The sequence below is a fragment of the Corvus brachyrhynchos genome, unplaced genomic scaffold (assembly GCF_000691975.1).
Source record: "Corvus brachyrhynchos isolate BGI_N302 unplaced genomic scaffold, ASM69197v1 scaffold229, whole genome shotgun sequence".
Taxonomy (NCBI): Eukaryota; Metazoa; Chordata; class Aves; order Passeriformes; family Corvidae; genus Corvus; species Corvus brachyrhynchos.
Genome location: NW_008240042.1, coordinates 5,007,499 through 5,030,266, shown reverse-complemented (window position 1 = coordinate 5,030,266; position 22,768 = coordinate 5,007,499). Strand labels below are relative to the sequence as shown.

At 39.1% G+C, this 22,768-nt stretch overlaps 1 long non-coding RNA gene across 2 annotated transcripts in view; it reads right to left on the bottom strand.

Annotated features, from left to right (window-relative positions):
- The window catches only part of LOC108449108, a 48,240-nt gene extending 45,868 nt beyond the window's left edge, over positions 1 to 2,372 (bottom strand). For both annotated transcript variants that reach the window (XR_001865228.1, XR_001865229.1), the window contains exons 1-2: positions 610 to 2,372; positions 409 to 505 (exon numbers count right to left, since the gene is read on the bottom strand). This is a non-coding gene — a long non-coding RNA (uncharacterized LOC108449108). The remainder of the gene's footprint in view (positions 1 to 408; positions 506 to 609) is intronic.
- Positions 2,373 to 22,768: the final 20,396 nt, after the last annotated feature.

The following is a 22,768-nucleotide window of genomic DNA, read 5'->3' as shown; positions in this document are numbered from 1 at the left end:
TTTCCTCACGTGTTAATAAACATTTGCTAAATTTTTAATTTCTGTGGCTGCAAACTGATAAATTGTTACTAATAAAACCCTTCAAAAACATCCCTTTTTATCTTCCACAAGCTTCAAATATATTTTTAGACACCGTAAGGGAAAAGAACTTTGCAAAATTTCTGGTTTTTTCCAGTGGAATATTTTCAAGTTGTTCATCTTTTACAGCTCTCCTTTTAGGGGTAAAGTAATGCCTCTTGCTTATAGGATTGCCATAGGAATGGTTTCATTGGCTTAGATTGATGGTCCATGTAGCTCAGAGATGTTATTTAAGATGGACACTTGAGCCTGGCTGCTACTGGTGTGGGCACAAGTATGTTCACTCTCATAGACAAAGTTTTCTGGAGACATTTCATCTTTCAGACTCACTGCTTTGTATTCTCTTGATCTGCTTCTCTCTGCTGTACCAGATACTCCACTGGTGGCTTCACATCCCCATGTGCTTGCTGATTTTATGTTGTGAACTCTGTAAGTTGAAAGAAAAGTAGGAAGGATCACACTGTCATCCAATTTAGAGAGCTGAAAAATGTTTCTGGAAGTCTCCTCACAGCACCTTAAAGGGATACTTACCAGGAAATCCAGACTTGGGAAGTGGCCCATGATAGATGCCTTGGTAGTCTAGAACACGTGGTAAACTTTCTGCTGATCTAAGAGAATTCACTTCGGGAGTGGAAACTTTTATTTCCTTTGCAAGAACAAATCTGGGAGAAAATGTCCACAATGTTATGTGAAGGGCTGACAAAGAAGGAAAAACAGTGGATCATTTGCTATTTAATCTAAATCATTTTTCACCATATTGCACTGAGATGAGGTGAATAAAGGTCGGTGTACAGTTGGTTTTAATTTTGTTCTTGTCTTGACACAGTCTAGAAGAAAGCTCTGTGAGATGGCAGAAAAAAAAAGCTCTAATACACTGCTGAAAGATACTGCTGTTCTTACTGATCAAATGTGTTTCAAATTAATTCTGTTTTAATATACTGCTGCTTGTATATTTTATACTACTTGAAAATATCTATGCTTTGTCCTTGCCAGACAAACTAGACTTTTTCTCTTCATATTGAATTTGAACATCACAATGTAAAATTGGTAGTGATTACTCACATAGGGGACCAAAACAGAAAGTTTATGGTAGCAATGCTTTTAACCCAAGCTTACCAGCACTGACAAAATCTATGACTGATGCAAAAGTCTGTCTGAGAATGAAATGATATCCAATAATTTCACCGTGTTTATTTGTACCTGTTCAGCTTTCTACTCTTTCTCTCATTTTTGCTACATGTTCCAAACACAGCCAGGCTGAAGATAACCTAAAGGAAGAATCCTGTAACTGAACCATCCTTGCAGTTTACTGTGGGCTTACTTTCTCCATGGCAAAGACCCCTTCCAGACAGTTGTACAGAATCCAACAAACCTGAAGAGATTTGTAAAATATGGCTGTGATTTTAAAAAGTTCTAATGCTTGAAGGGCCTTTTTTCTGCTTTAGCTATATACTACTACTTAAGGAAGGAATAGAGTCCAAAACCACACAGGGTAACCTTTTCCTCCAGGAATTTTAACTGTGGTGCTAACAGTAGCTTTTCAGGAATAACTCAACCTTGAGTATTAATTAGTCAGGGCTTGGAGAAAAATCCACTGATAGTGTTGTCCCACTCTTCTAAAAGTTTTGTCTGAGCTCAAAAATGCAATGTAACAAGTCTGCTAAAAAATCAAAACTTGTCTGCATTCTAAGAATCGGAATCAAGAAATGTTTTTGTAATACTTTCAGCTGAAAGCTCCTGTAACAACCTCAATTGAAAATCTCCCATATAAATAAAGGTATTTAAATGTACACAATGAGTACTAACTGACCGGATAACCTGTGTTTGAAGTGTGTGGGACAAACGTACCTCAAATGTGTGTGCATACACACAAACCTGTGTGCACACACAGTTAATGGGTTTTCTTTTCTTTCCTGGAACAAAGCTCTTTCAGCACATTGAGTTCCTTGTGTCAAAGTGAATTTTCAAGTACTAGTGGTTTAGATTGCACTGGCCATATCAAATACTGTTGTTTGATCCTGTCCATTCTGCAGTCTTTAACATCTAACACCAAAGTCGGCTTTCTTTCTTCCCTTGAGCATCCTCCATATGTGTCCACCCTTGTAATGAACTTTGTTGGCTAAGTTTCAGCACTTCAAATCAAGTTTAATAATAAAAAAAAAAGCATCCAAAGACAGGCAAAAAATCTGGTGAAGGATCTAGAGAATAATCTTTTGAGGAGCAGATAAGGGAACTGGGATTGTTTAGCCTGGAAGAAAGGAGATTCAGGGGAGACCTTATCACTCTCTATGGCTACCTGAAAGGAGGTTGTAGCAAGGGCAGGACTGGTCTCTTCTCCCAGGTTACAAGCAATAGGACAAGAGGAAATGGCCTCAGGTTGTACCAGGGGAGGCTTAGGTTGGATAGTAGGAAACATTTATTCACCAAAAAAGTTATGAAGCATTGGAACAGGCTGCCCAGGGAAGCGGTTGAGTCAACATTCATGGAGACATGTAGGTGTGACACTTAGGTTTAGTGGTGAACATGGTGGTGTTCGGTTGGACTCTGTGGTCTTAAAGGTCTTTTCCTGCCTAAAGGACTCTATGAGGCTATGATTCTTTTGAAGTCACTCACGTTTCCTGTATTGCTTAGCAACCAAATCTGAGCTATAGTCAGTTCAATTCCTCACCTCGAGAAGGGCCACTATCAAAGAACACAACACACAACACAGTATCTGTGTTGTGCCTGCCTGTCTCTTGTGATGTTGGTGGGTAAAATGGAGGCAAGCAACCTATACCTCAATGACAGAGAGAGAAAATGACAGAAAGATGAAATTTTTTGGACTTCCCAAAGAAGCTGTTGCAACCAGAACCAGGTGAAAGGTGACTAAGGACTCTCTTGGAGTGAAGCCTTAATACAGGTGTGTACAAACGCATAAATTTGTTTGGGAAACAGGAAAACAGGAGGATATCCAAACCTGAGAGACTGTCATGAATAGAAAAATGCAAAAATTATATCAATCTATCTTTGCCTTATCCCCATGTTCCCTTGTCTTGCAGGCATGGCAGAAGAAATATTAATTTTGTTCCTGTAGCGACCAGCAATTATAAACCCTTACTTCTGCTGAGATTCTTGGGCTTGGCCCAGTAGAATTGAGGGGGCTCAAACTGGTAAGTTTGCAACAGAGATTGTTTGGAATCATGTTAATGGAACCATTAATATAACTCAGAAGGTTCAACTTTTATAGGAAAATAGAGCATTTTGGTGGAATACTTTCATGGTCTGCACAGCATTTTTCCTCAGGAACTGCAGTGGGTGGTTTCTAATATTGCTGTTGATGAAGGCATACACTACACATAACTGAAGGTAACAAGACATGATTTTGCACATTGAGTGTCCCTTACATCCCCCATAGACCTTCAAGTTGTTCTTTGGAAGAACCAAGCTACGTATCTTATCTCTTGCTGCTGTTGCTCATGATCCCTACCATGACATACGTACCACTACAGAGGCCAAAAGGTTCAGGTACTCCAAATGTATAAGCTCAGCTTCCTACAAGGATAGCTGCTGATCACTGCTGGGGAGCAAAATAGGGTGGCTAAAAACTATGTGCCAAAGGGAATATGTTGTGTTCATGGAATAAAGAAATAAAGACACCCAGAGCATGCACTGCTAGTTCCTCTGTGTTGCAGAACAGAATGGGTTAAACATGAGCAGCGTGGGTAACTTGTTAATAATGGTACAGCAGGAGCTATGAGAAAGATGCAGATAGAAGAAACTGCAAAAATCATGTCCTTTTCCACAGAACAGAGCACCCTGTTGAAGATTGCAGAACATCCTGAAGCAAGATAAGCGAGTGTGCAAAAGAAAAAGTAACATTATAGTTCACTATGCATTAGCTAGTATGTAAACAGAACAAATGGAAATTGTTATGCAGGAGCTTAAACAGTATAAATATCTGTGGCTCTTTTCAATAAACCTTCTTGCATCACCGGTGCTTGGTCCATGTGTTTCAATTGCGGTCACCTGTGGCCCTTTGTTCATGACAAAAGTACATGAATAATTCACTCACATCTTAACAGGACCAACGCTTACTTAGAGCAGCATCTGGTAGATTCCAATTTTCTCTGTTTTCTATCTGTTTAATCTGCTGATATTTCAATTAGATGGTCAAGCATTGGAGAAAAATGGATTCCCTTCCCCATGAAGACATACTTCTTTAAATATCCTAGTAGGTTATACTAGCTTCTTTTCCGTGTGCTAGAGCTGTTTATTAATTTATTTCATCCTGGCCCCTTCCTCTGTTCCTGCTTCCTTCTTACCCCTGGGAAAAGTGACTACCTTCTTGTCACTTCTGTAATATTAATGTTTGCATTACTGGAAGAAAGAAAGTCAATGTTTTCCTGGTCTTTCTTCTCTGCAGGAAATTAAAACAAATCTCATTTCTTTTTATTTAGTCCCTTATATTTTTTTCCATGACATATTTCAAGAACATATTTTTCATTCTAGAAATGGATGTGTTTGAAATCCAACTGGAAACTCTGTCATAGCCTAACAAGTTGATTCTTGGTATCACTATAAAATCTATGAACATAAATGTGTAAAAATCAAGCTCCTTTCATAGGAATCCTAATTTGTATCTTAACAGATTCTGTGACACATTTGTAGCTTAGACTGTACTTGCCAGGTAATGGAATTTCTTTTAATGAATTCTTAATTTCATTACTTATATGAAAAAATATATTCTTCTGTATTTATATTAAATTTAATATGCAGCTAAAATTCTTTTCCAAAAGATTTGTTGGATCTGTAGGCTACATTCTGCCTTTCAGTCATGGACCCTGCAGAATGATAAACAGTATTTTAAGATTCAGGCAAAATCTTATGGGTGGAAGAATAAATGTTCATATTGAAATATATGGTCAAACAGGATCTCCGTGAGTGTGTAGGAGCAAGAGTTTGGATTTGTGGTACCTCAATGTACTCATGCTGGAAGACAAATTCTGTTGTCTGAGCTATCTCTGTAATGGATCTGTTTTCCTTGCTTTTGACCTGAGGAAGGACATTTGGGAATCTGATAAAAAAATAAAGGGAAAAGTGAAAGGAAGTTCTAACTTGCAGAAAAAAGTGTGTGATTTTGTGTGATGGGCTTTGTTTTTATTCTGGATTTGCTCTACCAAAAGGACTGAAAACCTCAAGGGCTTATCTCCCTGCAAGCAAACACCACTCAAATTCTTGCAAAAGGCTTCAGTTGGTGTCCACATAAGGACCTGGTCCAATATAAAATCTGAATTGTCAGCTAGTAAAGACTGAGACCAGCCAATTTCTGTACCACTCTGCAATGCCCTGTATCTTAGGAAGAGTATGGGGTAAATATGAGCAGATCGTGATGATGCTTGGTTTTATTCTGGACACTGTATGATCTGCTCAGTGTGCTGCTCGTCCACGTTGTGAAGATTAGTGTGTGACTTTCTGCTAAGCTCCAAAGTACACAACAGGCCTTAAATCTAGGGAGAGGTCTTCTCTCTCCCCTCTGACACACAGGCTATGAGAGAACACTTGACAATCTAGTTTCCCCAGAGTTAATCACTTCTCTCTGCAGGGGAAGTCAGGCAAGTTTCTGTAGCTGTAAGTCAGCGTCGACACCAGCCATCTGGCTCCTCAATCTTTTCTCATTTAATGGCACTTGCCTTCCATTAATTGTTCCAAGGCCATTTCTATTTTCCATTAGCCCCTGCTCTTAAGCAGATGGTTCGAAACAAATATGTTTAACAATATAAGTAGATTTACAGGCAAGCAAAGGCTGTAGGGATGGCTGAAACTACCAAAGAAAATGGTTGACTTCACTCTGATGTGGACATTAATATTCGTGTTCCTTTGGGCAGGACAGTTTTTCTTGATCTCTTTAGGCTCCTTGTGGCTGTGCTATACCTCCCTGTCACGAAGTGTCTACTTGTGTGCTAGTCTGAATTCTGCCCTCGTTTTTGAATATTATCAGAAGCAAATGAATTCCTTACTCAGTGCCTGAACTTGCTTAATTTTTACAGAAAGCTCAAGTACCCCTTTCCAAGTAATGATGTCTATATAAGTAGAGATAATAGAAAGTGTTCGCCTTTAAATGTATTGTCATTTTCAGAGAGCAGACAACAAGGAAATATTTTCATTTGCATTTTTTGTTTCCTTCTACAATTACCACTGTTTTTACCAGCTTTATAAACCACTAGTGCTTTTGCTGCAATGTTCCTTCATAAACCAAAATGCAGATCAGCTGAAAGCATGACGTGGTTAAGCTGAAGGTAACAAAATTCTTGATGCAGTAGCAGATGGCTAATCAGGCGATATCACTGCAGGAGCAAATCATGTGCCACTGGCATCAGCACCTGTAGCTTTGTACCCAGGCTCTGAATAAGAAATGCCAAGCAGTGTGGCTTCAAGTTTATGTTCTGACTGCAATCACAAGATAGACATCTGCAAGTACAGGTTCTGCTTTGAAAATTCAATTCAACACTCAGGTAAAAAGGTTCAGGTGTAAATTTTGCCAGTATAGGTGTAATTTCCTTTTTCTTTTTTCTTTTGTTTTTGGAAACAGAAGTTGGACAGTAGGACTGGTACAGGAAAGGGCGCAGGAAGATTTTTGTGCATATGTCTATTATGGTAGTTCATGATTCAAGGAGAACTAAACTTGTTTGCAATGGTTCTGAGAGTATTCATATGGCCATGACTCTGCATCTGAGGATGAACCTGTTCTTGCTAACATATGAGAGTGGCTCACAGTAGAAGACCCACGTAGGCAAGTAATCTCTTCATCCTGGGTGCTGCTGATCAGCAGCAGATATTTACATAAGAACATGAAAAGTGAGAGGAAAGGACATATACTTGCAGGGATCAGATGAAAAGCTACACTACTTCTGCTGTTTACTCACACTGCACAGTCCTGTGTTGCATGAATATAATAATTATATTTCTGCTCACTACTATTTCCATTTCTTTGTCATCCAAGTTTTGCTTGTATTGTGTTTAATACAACAGGGAAATACTTGTCATCAGGATCTGATGAAAATATAATTGTCTTTTGGAAGAGATCTGTATTCTATTTCTTCATCTAGGTGTGCTGTTGCTTCTTTCTCTGGTGTTGCTAGTCCAGCTGGGATACAGGAATATGCATTGAGATCTTTTCAACAGAGAAGAAACAAATTAATTTTCTGCTACAGAAATCCAAATTATTGATGCAGAAAAGTAATTTAAATACTGTCCCCATCTCAGCTGTGTAGGAGGATTGGTTACTGCAAACATAAATATGTCAATTTCACTCTTCTCATTAAAAACCCTGTTCTTTAGAATATATGTGAGTAAACAGAAGGCAGGAGTTTTCCCAAAGAAAATGAATCAAAATGTGGGCCAGATCAAACTTGTGCATATAGAATGATAAAATGGGTTGGAATGGAAGGGACACTGAATTATCATATATTTCCAAACCCCCTGCCATGGCCAGGAGCACATTCCACTAGATAGACCAGCTTGCTCATAACCCTATCCAAACTGGACTTGCACTTGGCCTTGTTGAACTTCATGAAGTTCGCACGGGCCCTACTCAAGCCTTTCAAGGTCTCTCTGAATGCCCCCTCTCTGTATTGAATCAACTGCACCACACAGTTTGTTGTCACCTGCAAACTTGCCAAGGATGTCCTCAGTCTCATTATCTGTGTTGCAGATGAACATATTAAATAGCACTGGTCCCAGTATGGCCCCTTGAGAAACACTGCCTGTAACTGGTTTCCACCTGTACGTTGAGCAGTTGACTTTAACTCTTTGTATGCAGTCTTCCAGCCAAGTCCTTGTCCATCTAACAGTCCATCCATCAAATCACCTCTCTCCAATTTAGAGGTAAGATTGCTGTGGATTGCCATGTCAAAGGCCTTACAGACCTCCAGGTAGATGGCATCCATAACTCTTCCCCTGCCCACTGATGCTGTCATTCCACTGTCAGACACCATTTGCTCTTCGTGAAGTCCTGTTGGCTTTTTCTAATCACCTTCCTGTCTTCCATGGTTCAACTCATGTTCCAGGAGGATCTCTTCCATGGTCTTACTATGCACAGAGGGGAGGCTGACAGGCTGGTAGCTCTTTTTATTCTTTTCAGAATTGAGTGTGAGGTTTTTTGCTTCTCTATTCACCATGGACTTTGCCTGACTACTGTGACTTTTCAAATATGAGGGAGAGCGTTTTGGCAACTATATAATCCTATTCCCTCAGGACCCTGGCACCTAGGATCCCATGAACTTCAGGTTCCTCAGGTGGTCTCAAACTGATATTTTCCTATGATGAGAGACAATGGGATCAACCTTTCCTCATCACAACCGGGGTGAAAGAGAAAAACTATATTACTAGGACAAGCAGTATTTCATTTTGGCACTCTTGCAAGGTCCTTTTCTGCTCGTTACATGCAGATCAGAACATCCCTTCCTTATTCCATTCCTGGGAGACACACTTTTGTGTGTCTTGCAAAGTTGTACTGTAAAAACTGCAGTGCATGATGATATGAAGACACAATCATGATGGCATTGAAAAGGACCTGAAGAGGCAAATTTGCAGGTCAAGATGAAAAAGATTAAGTTATTTTCAATGGGACACAGAAAACTCTTCTTGGAGTCACTTTTATGCCTACTGAGAGGATCACTTGTGTTACAGCTATTGTTCCTCCATTTATTCAAAACTGGGCTAGAAAACACCCTCGAGTTAGATGGGTCAGAGAATAAAGAGTAATAAGAAAAAAGGTGTTTAAAAAGGTGTTTATATATCCTCCACGTATGTATGTACCCACCCCCAGACAAGGTTGTTCTTATGGATGTGGTCTCATCTTCATGTGTCATTGCAGAAGGGCGTGAACTTTCATTATCAGAATCTTAGAAAGCCACCAATCAAATAAGGCAGTGCCACTCCAGCTCTGATCTGTTTTAACCACTGATACCCACAGTGATTTTTTGCACTAACTTGGAGTCTTGTAGTATCTGTGACATAGTTTGTGTTGCTGAGCTCTCTGTTGCTGATCTGCCTCGTCTACCTAGGGACTGGTGAATTGGGCTTATAATGAACATATTTCTTGCTTCAGGAAGGATGAAGATATCTGTGATGAGTAACCTGTATTTCTGCACTGACTGACATGTGTATCATTATAACATTCCGAGGGACGAGAGATTGCTCATCTTAAAAAGAAGTGAGTCATGATGTTTTCGAAGCAACTTCTACTCAAATTCCCATCCATTTTCAGGAAGACTGTCACACTCCTCATCATGTAGAGTTGTGAAAGTATGGGTGCATGCTGATATCATATTCACAAGCCAGAGTAAGAGGTGATTGGTCATCCTCTTTGAAGGCTCTGCATCTTTGTTCTGTTAGCTTGACACGTCTGTACTTCCAGGAAGGGTTTTCATATGGAACATATTCTCAGTAAATCTTCTATTCTTCTTGGTAGCAGCAAGGTCCCAGTTTAAATGCTGTTCTAGTTTTGGGCTTTACTCTTCAAAAAAGGGACAGGATGTGATAGAGGATGACAGATACATGATGGATATGATGGAGAAGGCTAAGGAAGATGGAGCAAGAGGCTTCTTGGAGGTATCCAGGGACAGGACAGGAGGCAATGGGCACAAACTGAAACATAGAAAATTCTGTGTAAAGAAAAAGCCTGTTATTCCAAAGTTGATTTAACATGGGGACAAGCTGTGTAGAGAGAGAGTGGGCTCTCCATCCTCTGGGATCTTAAAAAAAGGTAATGGATGAAGTCTTAGGGCAACCTCCTTTAGCTGACCCTGCTTTGTGTAGGGGAGGTTGACTACATGACCTCAGAGGTCCCTTCTCACCTCAGTTATCCTTCGATTCTGCAAATGGTTTTGGGCACTCTTTTTTGCAAATGCAGGTGTTAAGGGCATCTTAATTCTCTCTGCCTGTCCTGTATATATTTCTGGTTTTGTTAGATTTGTGTGGCCATGCAGGTGTGGTAGATGGATAGATCTATTCTGGTGAATTTTCCAACTCTGTTCCCACAAGTTACTTTTGATGGTCCTTTGTTGTGACTACAATAGAGTCGTTTGAGGTCCTGAAATATATAACATGGAATGAATGCTTTTAGTTGCCTGTTTCATCACAAGGCCATTGTAAAGGAGGAACAAATATCTTGTGTTTGGTAAATTAGGAATTGTTAAAAGGGTGAACATGGTGTCCATGCCCTGAGCTTGCTCTTTCTTTGTGTGTTATACTAATTGAAAGTGACAAATGGCATATGCAGCTGGAGGAAACGCTTTGTGAATAATTTTTTCAGTGTGGGCGGTGCTGGTGCTGAGCAGGAACAAGTATCAGCCTCCACAGACTCAGATGGAATTCCAGGTTGGCTGCTTGTGATAATTCCCCCTCCAGCTGACAGCCTTCAGGACAGACAATAACATCACTACATGAAAGAACTAAAATTTTTGTCATCTTCAAATCTGAAGGAGTTGAATCAGTTGGTGTGAGTCCAGCCAGATGACCAGAACGGTGTGTCTGTTCATCAGAGATGGTTTCCAGCTTCAATGGTGCTACAGGAACAGTTCAGAAACAGGGTTTACCTGTTGTTTGCATTTCAAGTTGAGGGGGCACCATGCTGGCTGGAAGGTTCTAGGGGCAATGTGAGGTTCTAGGGGCATGAGAAAGGAGGGTTCTAGTTAATTCCAGGATGAAACTGCAGCATGTGGGGCTGTTGAGTCCTTGAATAACCGTATTTCCACTCCTCTGCTTTGCTCTATTTAAGGAGTTTGCTGGGCTCAGCATTATTTTGCAAGTGCTGTGAAGGGTGCCTTTTATCTGACATTTAGCATGGGAGTGGAGGTAAAATGAGGTCATTGTGCCATTTGATCTGCATGACACTGCTCACTACCAAAGACAGCTACCTCCAAAGGAGGGTTTAGGAAGTATTTACATCTCTTTCTTGACTTGCATCTTTCTGTTATAAATGCCTTCTACTCATGGTTTCATTATAAATGACACAAAAATCTTTTAACAAATGGAAACCAAAATTGTTAGCTCACAGTTTGCTCATTAGAGAAATTAATCTATAACATCAGATTGACAGTAAGTGAAATTAATTTGTAGGATGTGTTAAATTCAGACCAAAAGTCCATTTTGATCAATTGAAAGATTTCTATTGATTTCAGTACACTTTGGCTCACACCCTTTGAACTGTAGCACACTGATCTAAACATCAGGGCATTCAGGTGTTAGTGGAAGTAAAAGAAAAAGCACGTACTTTCATTATACATCACATAGTCATTTGTTGCTGGTCTTAAAAGAACTGATCTGCCTCTGCTCAAGATTTTGTATGTAAGAGAGAAAATACATCCCCCAGAAGCTGCTGGCCTGAAAAATGTTAATGAAAAATTGTGTCCTCTAATGAATGAAAAATAATGAAAATGTTATGAAGGTTGCACGTATACTGCATGGAAAACAACCTTCTCCAAATTATTTTGGAGGGCCTAACTGCATAAAAAGAGGAAGTAAGGTATTTTTGCTAACACGCACATCTTACTACACAAAAGACTAAAGAGAGGTAAGGTGGGAGACTGTGAATCCTCTACTTTAATTTAGAAAAAGGGAAGGAAAAGACAGGGAATTATACATCCCAAAGGTCTCAAGCAAAGGTGGACTCACTGTGAAATACAACATTTATCAAACTCAGTCATGATACCACAGGGGTTTGAGCTGGTCCAAAGAAACCTATTTCAAAATCTTTATCGTAGGCAATAAGGTTAATAGGGGCAAGGATTTCTGTGAATTACAACATTATTGACAGTTGGATTTTTATGGCTAAGCATTATATTTAGCACCCATTGAAAACTCATTAATAGAAATACAGTTTGAAGAAGATAAACCTAGTCACAAACCCAAGTGAAACCTGCAGGAAAAAGAGCCTAAAATACTGAATAAATATTTTACTCAATATTTAAAATATTTCAGTATTCACAAAATGAATTTTTTATTTCCAAAATATTTCATTTTGACACTCTTGAAGTAAAATTTTTCAATCTTTTGCTTTAAAACATTATTCTTCATTAAAAATTATCCTTCCACAAAACAAAAAAAAAGTCCAGCTAGTAAGTAACCCATAAATATAGAAAATAACACCCAGGGTAGAGGTGAGGGGGAGAGAGGCGGCACAAATTTTTCCATATCAGATATTATCAAGTACAAAAGCCCTGCAAAGAAAATACTCTGGGCCTAATAGAAAGTCTTTTGAAGTCAGTGGGAGTCTTTTCATTTACTTCAAAGGGCTTTAGATCAGGCCTTATTACAACAGTATAAATAATGCAGTATGAGCACAGAGAATTGGGACTTGGCACATGGGTGTTATGAAATCTGGAATATTGACTAGTTCTACATAAAATTGGTCATAATAACAATAGTTTGGAAAAAGAAATCTCAGTTACAATTATTCTGAATAACAAAATTATTAAAGTTGTTAACCTTAGAGTTAATAACCTTGATTGGGCTGTTAAGTGTGGTGGTAGCAGTTTAGTAAGCAAAGAAAAGATTTCATTTTTGACTATCTGTAGTTTCCATTCTGCTGCACATATTCTTGGAGAAAAAATAAGTTTAGGAAAAAAAATAGGCACTTTAGGCCAGGTTTTTAAATGCTTATTTTTCTTATGCATTCTCCTTGCAGATTGGTTTAGCCCTGACTCACAGATTAATTAATGGGACATTTGTGGAAAAAATTGATCCTCTGCATGAGAATGTAGTGTCATACCATAGAAATGAGCACTTTGTCTATTTTTTTAACACTGGTCTTTTTGATAAAATATTTCAAATATCTGTGTTTACAATCATTACTTCATATTTCTCTTCGGTGCTTCTCCTACTTTTAATAGTAACTTAGTTTAGTTTTAGCTTTGTTTTCACTATTACATTTCAGTGCTGTGCTATTTTGCCTTCGTATCAGCACAAATTCCATCGGCTCATAAAGGAGCTGTGATTAAATAATAACTGAGAGTCTCATGAAGTATTCATTAGTTCTCTGTATGTCAGAGTCACACTGTGGTACTCCCACAGACGATAATTTGAGAGGCATGGAAGAGGTATAACCTGCACATCACTATCAAATTTACCAAGTGCAGGAAGAGCAGAATTACAGTTCCTTGATACCCAAACTGTGCCCTGATTCAGCAAAGCATTTGAACCCATGTTTAATCTTATACGTATGCCTTGATTCTCCTGAATCCCTGCGTAATGCAGATTTAGATTGTCTGATGAATATGGAATAAATATATGCTTTAAAGCAAAGCATGTGTGTTAAGTTAGTTTATTAAATCAGTTTTCCATGGTGAGCTATCTCCTGGAAAAGCCTTTCTCCAATTTTCTTTTTGGAAGCCCTTTTTTTGTGTTGCATTTTTTTGTTTTTTGGGGTTTTTGTTCATTTGCTTGTTTAGCCTTCTTACTTTTAATATCAGAATAGAAATTATAATGGAGATAAATGCTGTCCAGCTGATTTGTACATTTCATGGATTTGGTAAAGAAAGCCTGACCTTTATTCTAATTTATGCAGGGACAATGTCTCAGCTTAGACTGCAATAAAGTTTTTAACACCTTATGACTCCTTTTATTACCTTTCAAACTCATTTGGGAATCAAGTCCATGAGCTTCACAAAGTCTTCCTCACTCCAGATGCCCCACTGGAAATTGGTTTGGCTCTCTGCTGAGAATGTTTTTGACCACTATGCCTCAGTGTATCCCACTTTGGATGGATGGATGTTGATTTCCCCTGAATCTACTCATTTCCCTGGGGAAGCATATTCTCACTTGCAGTGAACTTCAGCACATTTCTGTGGCCACTGGCCTGAGACAGATGGTGAGAACCAGCAGACACACTTGCCAGTGGTACTTCACGAGCCAGTGCTGACTTGCTAGAGAGAGGACACAAAGCAGCACGTATTTTATTTCCCAGTTGACCATTCTGAAGCTGCTCTGTCAAATAAGTAACTGGATCCACATTTCTCAATGGGTAATTTAATTTCACTGGGCACATTACTGCTTGAAATGCCAGAGCTGGGTTGTGTTGCTTGAAAGATGGAAGCACCTGGACGGATACCACTCTAATTTAGAGCCCCGCTGAGCACATACTTGTGAATCTGTCTTAAATTTGTTTTGCGTGTTTGTAATTCAAGATAATTAATGTATCTTTATCTTTTTGCTCTGAGAAAGACCAAGCTTATTTATGAAATTGCTGTGATTATGTGACTTGTATACTCCTACTTTAGAAAATACTCGCATGGCTTCTACTCCCTTACAGAAAAAAGTCCCCTACCCTCCTCCAGACAAAACCAGAAAACTCCCGATTTCCCATTGTAAACAACTGATAATTTCAGACAACTCTGATTGATTGTAAATTAAAAAATAACACTCATGTAAATTCCTCTTCTGTTTTTCTGTTTACCTTATCCTTATTCCTTTGCTTTTCTTCATCTGTTTTTACTTTTTCCCCTCATCTTTTCTTGTATCTTTTTGAACAAACACTATCTGTCCTGTCCTCCCTTCTTTTTTCCGACTCATCCCCTCCTTTTTTTAACTTTCCTGATTTTATTGCTCTTCCCTTCCACCTCATCTCCTCTAACTCCACAATCTCATTTCAGTAATGGCTGGTAGTGCTGCTTTCACTCACTGCCCATGTATCACAAGGGAATCAATTCATCAGGTTTCCTGATTGAAGACTCTTCCATCTCTACAAAAACTTTGGCTTGAAAGTGATACTATGCTGTATCAGCTGCAGTTGTCAAATCCTGGCACCATGACAACTGATGGCACATTGCTTTTATTCTAAATTTCTGTTCACAGAAAGGAATCTTCATTGTAAATACTGTGTGTAGGTTTCAGGAAAGAAAAGTCTTGTAATTGTTCCTGCAAAAAACATAAGTGCAGCTTTGTTCACATGATATATTCAGGAAATAATAGATTAAGTACTTCAACATGTAAGAATATGTAAGTATGGGGACATTTTACAGAAGATGAATCCCATGCTTCCTGTCAGCATTTCAGCTAGTAGTTACCAGGCACAAAATTGTCTCTCCATTCAGATTTTCAGGGTGGAGTGGGGCTTTTTTTGGTGGCAGTGGATTTGTTGGTTTTTTCAATCCTGTCACCAGATTACAAAACAAACTCTACGGACAAGAAAAAAATCTTCAGCTAATCACATGAATCCAGGAGTTCAGGGTAAACAGTCAAGGATGACCATCTTGATAAAATGAGGAGTTATCATGTCTGTTAATTTTTTTCCCAGAATGAATTCTGAAGCTGTGAGTGGCAAATCAAGAAATAACAAAGAAAACTATAAAGTGGCACATTAAAAGATTCCACACATTTGTCAGTAGAGCTTAACAGCATTAACACTTATGTCAGCAAAGGTCTGTGTCCTACAGCAGTTTAATCACATCTGTCACAATGAAAACCTCATCTTGTGTTCCACAAGATGAGTTCATAGATCGCTCAAACTTCCCATAAAAACCAAGATTCCGCTACTCCTTTCAGCTGTTCTGCTGCTCTTTTTCTGTTCATTGGATGATGAACAGGTGAGCACATATTTATTAGGTCCCATTACCATTAGCCTCTGCAGCCCCTTTACACCTGGTAACCACTGCACTTCGGGAGAGGAAGGTTTTGCATCCAACACATGGTTTAGAGCCCTTTCTGTCCATGTTTTTTTTCCCTGCTATCTTCTGCTTCAACAGGACCAACTCAGTTTTGAGCAAGGAACCTGTGTGTGACAGTACTGGCATAGGTGCTTTTTTAAACTCCCTTTATTCTTCAAAACATGTAGAGGTTAATTAGCCTTTACAGCTGATCAAAACTGGCTATGTTAGGAGAGGGCCGTGATCAAAAAACATGTGAAGAAATTTATGACTGGCAGGACAGTCTTCCATGACAACTTTTATTCTTATACATCTAGTTGCCCTCCTGACACTGTGTTTAGAACTCAGATTAAGCATTTCATATCTCATTAGGAACTGGAAGCTGGGCATGTTCTACAAGAACATTGAAATTAAGGAGCTAATGGCATCCATAGACTCCATTTTCCCTCACTTTTACATCAGCAACAGATTCTCCCATTGGGTTCTTGTGCCAACTCAAGCTTCTAGATCTGGAAGAAGTGTACTGTTGTAAAGTTCTACTAATTGTGCTTTTTTAGCCTTGCAAAATGTGACAGAAAGGAGTCTCTGAAAAGTGCCTGAGGTAAAATCTGAGCACACTTGATAGTAATAACTGATTAGTATTATATAACTTTTATTCATCTCATCCTCTAGTGAGAAAAAAAATAAATATTTGATTGCCTCAAACAGGGTCATTCCTCCACTCCACTTCAGTGTAAGGGAATAACCTCCAAAGAACAAAGTGCTTAGGGGTTCAACATCATAAATAAAAGTAATGTATTTATTCTATACAGGGTATTAGGGAGTTAATGTGTTCAGGAGGTTTCAGGACACAGGAGTCTCCTTGCTGTGACGCTCTTTCTGAGAGGGGTAGACAAGAACACTGTGGCAAAACAGCTTAAATTGAAACCTAGGAAAGATTATTCCCTGTAGCTTTTTTGAGGGAGATGCTCTTTGAGCTCTCCAAAACTATGGAGTGAAACTATATGGAGAGAAATATATACATAGGAATGAAACATGGAAAGCATTGATAAACACAGATATTCTTCTCACAGGTCCAATCTAGTGCCATTTTCTGTCACCAGCAAAGCATATATGACACTTCCCTGCTCTTGGACCACATGCAGAGCAGGGCTTTTCCTGACATAGTTTGTCTGTCTCTTTAGAAATGTCTTCATGGTTCTTTCTTCCAAGTTTTTCATCCAGTGAGCTCCTGACAAGCTCTTTCAGAAACAAGGTCCTTTGGAAGGGTGTTGAGCAGCTAGTTCTACCACCTCTTGCCTGAAGAACCACCTCCTTTAATTTGTGGTTCTTCTGTCCTCATTTGATACTCCCGATGCTTGTACTGGAAGAGAGTGAATAGTCAATCCCTCTCTATCCTCTGCATGTTATTCACAGTTTTGTATCCAACGTATCTTCAGTTGTGTCTTGCTCAGGGTGTACAAATTTAGTCTACTCTGTCATTCCTTACTTGAGAGCTGCTCCAGAGTTTCAATATCCCTTGCTACCTGTCTTAGGCTTTGTCCAATTTCCAAGTTTTATTAAAAGGGTGTGAGAACCATAGATACATATGGTGACAAAATTTTCTTTCCTGGTTCAGTGAACACTTAATTGTCAAGAGGACTATCATAATTTAAATATTTCTGAAAATTAGCAGAATTTTCACTTCAGAACAAACTCCCAATTGCTCCGCAAAGTACATCAGATGTCTGGCATTGTGTTTATTGTGACCCACTTAGATGAATGTTACAATCAGAGCTCCATCTCTGGAAGAAGTCTGGGAGATGTGTACTGATGGCAATGAAAAATGGAACCATAAATGCCCTTGAAGAGAGCCCATTTTAGGTGCTGCTGCATAACAAAACACAGTCTTCATGCGAAGGGGATCTTTTGGTCCTCAAAGTTGCATAACACTTCGTTAGAAAAATAAAAATACTGTGTTCTCATCTGAAAGTTGCAGTGATGGATGTCAAATGGGTCTGGTGGTAGACTTGAACTATTTATAACTCACTCTCAAAGTATTTCTTTAATATCTGTATGATTTGAACATGTTTGCAGCAGCCAGGCAGTTCCTAACAGACTTCCAGTTCCATTTTTCATCTTTTTTCTTCAGATTTCCAAAGCAGATGTGTTAATTAATGACCTCTAGGAAATAAACTGGAGACTGCAATGTCCATGAACTTTATTAACCTGACAATATCTTTCAGTGGCAACAGATCATGGACCAAATTTGTATCTATATTCTAACAGAAGAGGATTTTGTACGCTATTAATATTTCTCTCTCTGTCCAATTATCTTTCCAATCCACCTTTCCCTAGAGCATAAATTTTTGCCAGGTCACTGATACTGTTCTGCAGAAAGTAGTACAGAAAAAAGATTGTACTTTGTATGCTGGTAATTGGTTAGCACAAGAATTTACAGTGATTTGTGTCATAATCTTTCTAATTTACACCTCCTACCAGCATCTGATTGCTTGTAAAATCTCCAGTCATATTTTTCAGCCAGTTTAAATAACTTTAATTTCAGCCTGCAGACACAAAGGTGGCATATCTGTAATAGAAATTCCAGACTTTTAATGAAAATGCTTTTTGACATAAAGACAATGTGTGATTTTGGGTAAGTAGCAGGCATATGAAGATCAAAAATTTTGGGTAGGGTCAGAAATGCACAAAGCATATATGTGTAATGTGATTTTTCTTAACTTAGACTTCAATCAGATTATTTACATGCTAAGTGCCTTGAAGATGGAACACCTTTGGACTTTGATTTGCCCTTGGGTTGAAAATGCAATCACACTTTGTTACCATGAAGAAACTCATTATATGGTGGAAGATACTTAAAAAACTAGAACCCCAAAATGAAAAAGTGTATATGAAACTGAAGCTTGTTTTTCTTTATTTTTTAAAAGTAGGAATGCTACTTTTAGATTAAAGAGTTAAACTTTTTCATAGCAGTTTTTGTGGGTCTGTGTTTGGGATCTGTGCTGAAAATTGAGCTCTGGTCTCCTAGGGTTGGCTAAGCACTTGGGAAATACTGAAGGAATTTGTTACATATTGCTTGCATGCACAGGTTTTGCTTTACCTATTAAAGTATCTTTTTCTCAACCCACAAGTTTTCTCAGTTTTGCGCTTCTGATCCTTTCCCCCACCCCACGTGGTGGGGAATGAAGTAGCAGCTGTGTTAGTTGCCTGATGACACCTTCTTATTCCTTATCTTTTTGAGGAGGGAAAGGAGTTAGAACTTTTTTTTCATTTTTATTCGTATTAGGAGTATTTATTAATCCATCTATTTTTAGCCACAGTTCACCAAAGTGTGATGCAGTCATTAGCCAGTGATAGGAATTTTCTGCTTTTTTTTCTGCACTTCAGCAGTGAAGTGAACTTGACACAAATATTCCTTCCCTTAATGCTTGATTTTCCTCATAAGAGAATTGGAGGACGATCCTTGTGACCTTTTTGAACAGAAGAAACATTAAATAACATCAAGTGGCTATTTACAGTCTGACAATTTTATTAACTTTATCCTCTCTGTCTTCCTGCAATCTTCAAATCAAATTGGCCTCTATGGGGCACTGCTAGAATTTCTATTTGAAATCAGAGTTTAGAAGAGGTCAAGCAGACTTCTACCAAGAGGTAAAGCAGGGAGAAAGATAGAAAAAAGTAACCTAAAGCAATTCACATTATAAAGATGGTTTGACTTTTGGTCACATCTGAATAGTTCTGTTGGCATGGGAAAAGAATTATTCCCATGAAACATTTTTGAACTGAGGGGAAATAACTACTATTTTATTTTGAGGAAACAATGTTTTTTAAGAAAGTCATGGGACTGTGACTTGTGACTGAAGGCTTGGGCTTGGCCCTACCCCCAACCTTTAACTGGCCCTAGATAAGTTCGGCCTCTGAAGCTCAGTTTTTCCCCTGTAGAAATAATTTCTTACCTTCAAACCCATCTTAAGGATTTGTGTCATCATATGTGAAATATTGTTGGGTCCTCTGTAACAGTGACTGTACCTTAAAGTGTCCCTCTTGCCAGCCTTGACACTTTCAAAGTACGAAAGGGTTCCAATATCCTCTGCTGTTCTGCTGTGCTGGAACCCAGCAACTTGGAGAAAAATGTCTCTATTCCACAAAAGAACAAGGATGTCTTTACAGACCCCTCCTCACAAACTCCTTCTGAGATAAATCCTATTGTTTACTCATGAGGAAAAATATCGTGCTCGCTTCCTTATGTTAGGGGTCCTACAGAAACAGAGCTCTCCATCTGAGAGGTCAGACAGTAACACTTAAATGACTGGAGAGCAATAGAATGTGGTTTTGCAAAGGAGGTGATTTTTCTAAGCCGCTTCTCCACACACCACATCTCAGCACATCTGGCTCAGCTGTCCAAGAAAGCAGGCTGGGCTGTCTCCAGAGCTGCAGTGACTACTTAAAACCTCCCTGACAACCTCCCTGACAATATTCGCTCTTCAGTGGTGTAGTCCAGCATGGACAAGCCTGGAGCCGCTGGACCCAGTATGGGTGCTGGTAGAGGTGTTTTTCCTGCCCCAAGCTATCATGAGGATGAGGAGACATGAAACTCCAGAAGGAGATGCTCTAAGCTACTGAAACAGATGAGATGGGGGTTAAGGATGGAAATTTCTTCTGTCTGAGTTGCTTGGGCTTATCTTTGACAGCCTAAATTAGTTTTAGTGTCATTGTATGGAACGGTTATACATGAGCACAAACCAAGAAATGGTTATCAGCTTTTTCTCATCCCATAGCTCATTACAATATTGCAAAAACCCAAGGAATGTGCTTATATGTGTTATTAGCTTTCTGTCGTGCTGGCACATTATAATTACCTGAAATGCGATAGTTTCTCAAATACAGAGCAATGACATTCAATAAAACAATTAAGTTGCAACTTATGAGTACAGTTGTGCTGCTAATTGATGACTTAACTGCTCAAATTTACCTAATTGCACAATGACTAGCAAGAAATTTCTTAATAATGTAATTAAATTGTGCCAAATTGTACAAGGTGAGCTTTATAACCTGTGGGTATTTGCTTGTAGAAAACTATTTCACTGTTGTTTCTCTTACCTCAGACCATTTCTTCCCAACATAAGTGATATCAAGGTGAAATTTGCCATACATCATGAATCTGATTTTGATCTTTTTGCAATCAATTCCTCTGCAGTTTACTTAGCAGAAACTACAGGCACTTTCCTGGGTATTAAACAGACTCTGATTCAGGAATAAGTTTAGCCTAGCAGTCATCTATGTTCGGTGTTGTGCTGAGATAAATGAGAAGAGAGAACTTGGTTGGTTGGTTGGTTGGTTGGTTTGGTTTGGGCTTTTTGTTTGTTTTTGTTGGGTTTCTTGTTTTGTTTTGGTTTTGGTATTTTTCCTAGATGGGCTTCCATTGCCCTGAGGAATTCAGTCCGTAAAATGTCAAACAGTATGTATTTAACTTATTTTCTTGGTTTAACTTGCAGAAACTCCAAACCTGTGATAACCCAGCAGACAAAATCTGGCTCTTTATTTCAGACTGCGGAGTTCTGCTGGAGATACCTTGAAACCTTTGCAATAAAGAAGTACACAGTCAGAAAGGGCTACCATGCTTTGCTGAATAAAGATGATTTCCTGAACATGTGCCCCAGTGGTTTGAAAGCATGAGACTCTAAAGCAGTTCCTTTGATAGCTCAATCAGCAAGAGTCACATTTTGTGCCTAGGGAAGCTGAGAAGCATCAACCACAACTCCATATTTTATGAGGAGTAATCCTGAGACACATTACTCAGGGAATCCTGGAAGTGAAATGGAGCAAGTATTGACATCAGTATTTGCTTATCTAGAAACAGCTCATACCCATCCTTTAGTGGTATCGACACTGCAGCTGGATTATAGGAGAGGTAATACCCTTGTCTAGGCACAGGTTCAGGTACAGTAGCTTTTCTGCAGATTCCTGTGTCTGGAGATGGTTTGGAAGGTAAAACATAACAATAGGAAACTTATAACTGACACAAGGTATGCTGACACAAAATCATCTTGGAGGCTCTGTAGCTTCTTTCATTAGGCAAATGTCCTCCAAAAGCCCGTGTGACCTTAATAAACTGCTAATCCAGTTTGCACCTTTTTTGAAGGACTTTAAATAATTTTTAGTCTCTAACAGAGGTGCCTGTGTCCTAATGTTTCTTCTGACAGTCACACAACACTATTGTGTTGGACAAAAAAGGCTGCTACAGAATATTTTATTTGCTTTTCTATTCCTACTTCTTTTCCATTTCCAGTGAAGTCTCCTTGTGTGTAAATTACTTTCAAAACAGCTTACAGCACACCTGCTCTGTAGAGTTATTCCCATCCCTTGCTGAGAAGGGCACTGAGTTGCCTGAAGCCAGAACACAGTCCATGCGCTCAGCAAAGAGACAGAAAAATAGAGAAAAGGACAAATTGTAACCGGTGACTGATGCTTCTCTCCCTCTCCCCTGCATTTTACCCATTACCTACGATCTCTGGTTTCTCCTAATTTGTTTTCTACATGTAGTTCTCTCAACTGTGCCTCTGCCTGGTTCATTCTTGCTGAGGTAGCATTCACAAAATCTCACTCTGCAGTTTGCTTCTTCCATGCACTCGTTCTGTTTTTCTGAATGTCTTTGGCAGACTTCTGCTACCATTACAAAATGTCTATTTGTTTTTCCTTTAATCAGCCTATCTGCTGTGTTAGGTGAATGGTTTGCTTCTGTTTTGTACCGACCATCTCTTGCCTTTTTCTTTCTGAGACTGGCAGTAAGCAGTTGGTAACACACAGCTAACCACAGCAGTGAGACAAAAGACGAGAGACTCTGGACAACCAGGGGTCAAAGCCGCATTTCAGCTCTGACAGAGCTCTACAGTAATAGATCAGGCAGGCTGGGTTCGAAAGACTGAAACAGAAGTTTCTGAATGGGCAGCCCCAAGGCTTTTTGTTGTGTTTTCAACATTCTCACGCCCTTAACGGGCTCTAAACCACTGCTGCATGGCACACACTGAGAAGGGTTTACAGGAGAAATCTCTATCACCCAGATCAGC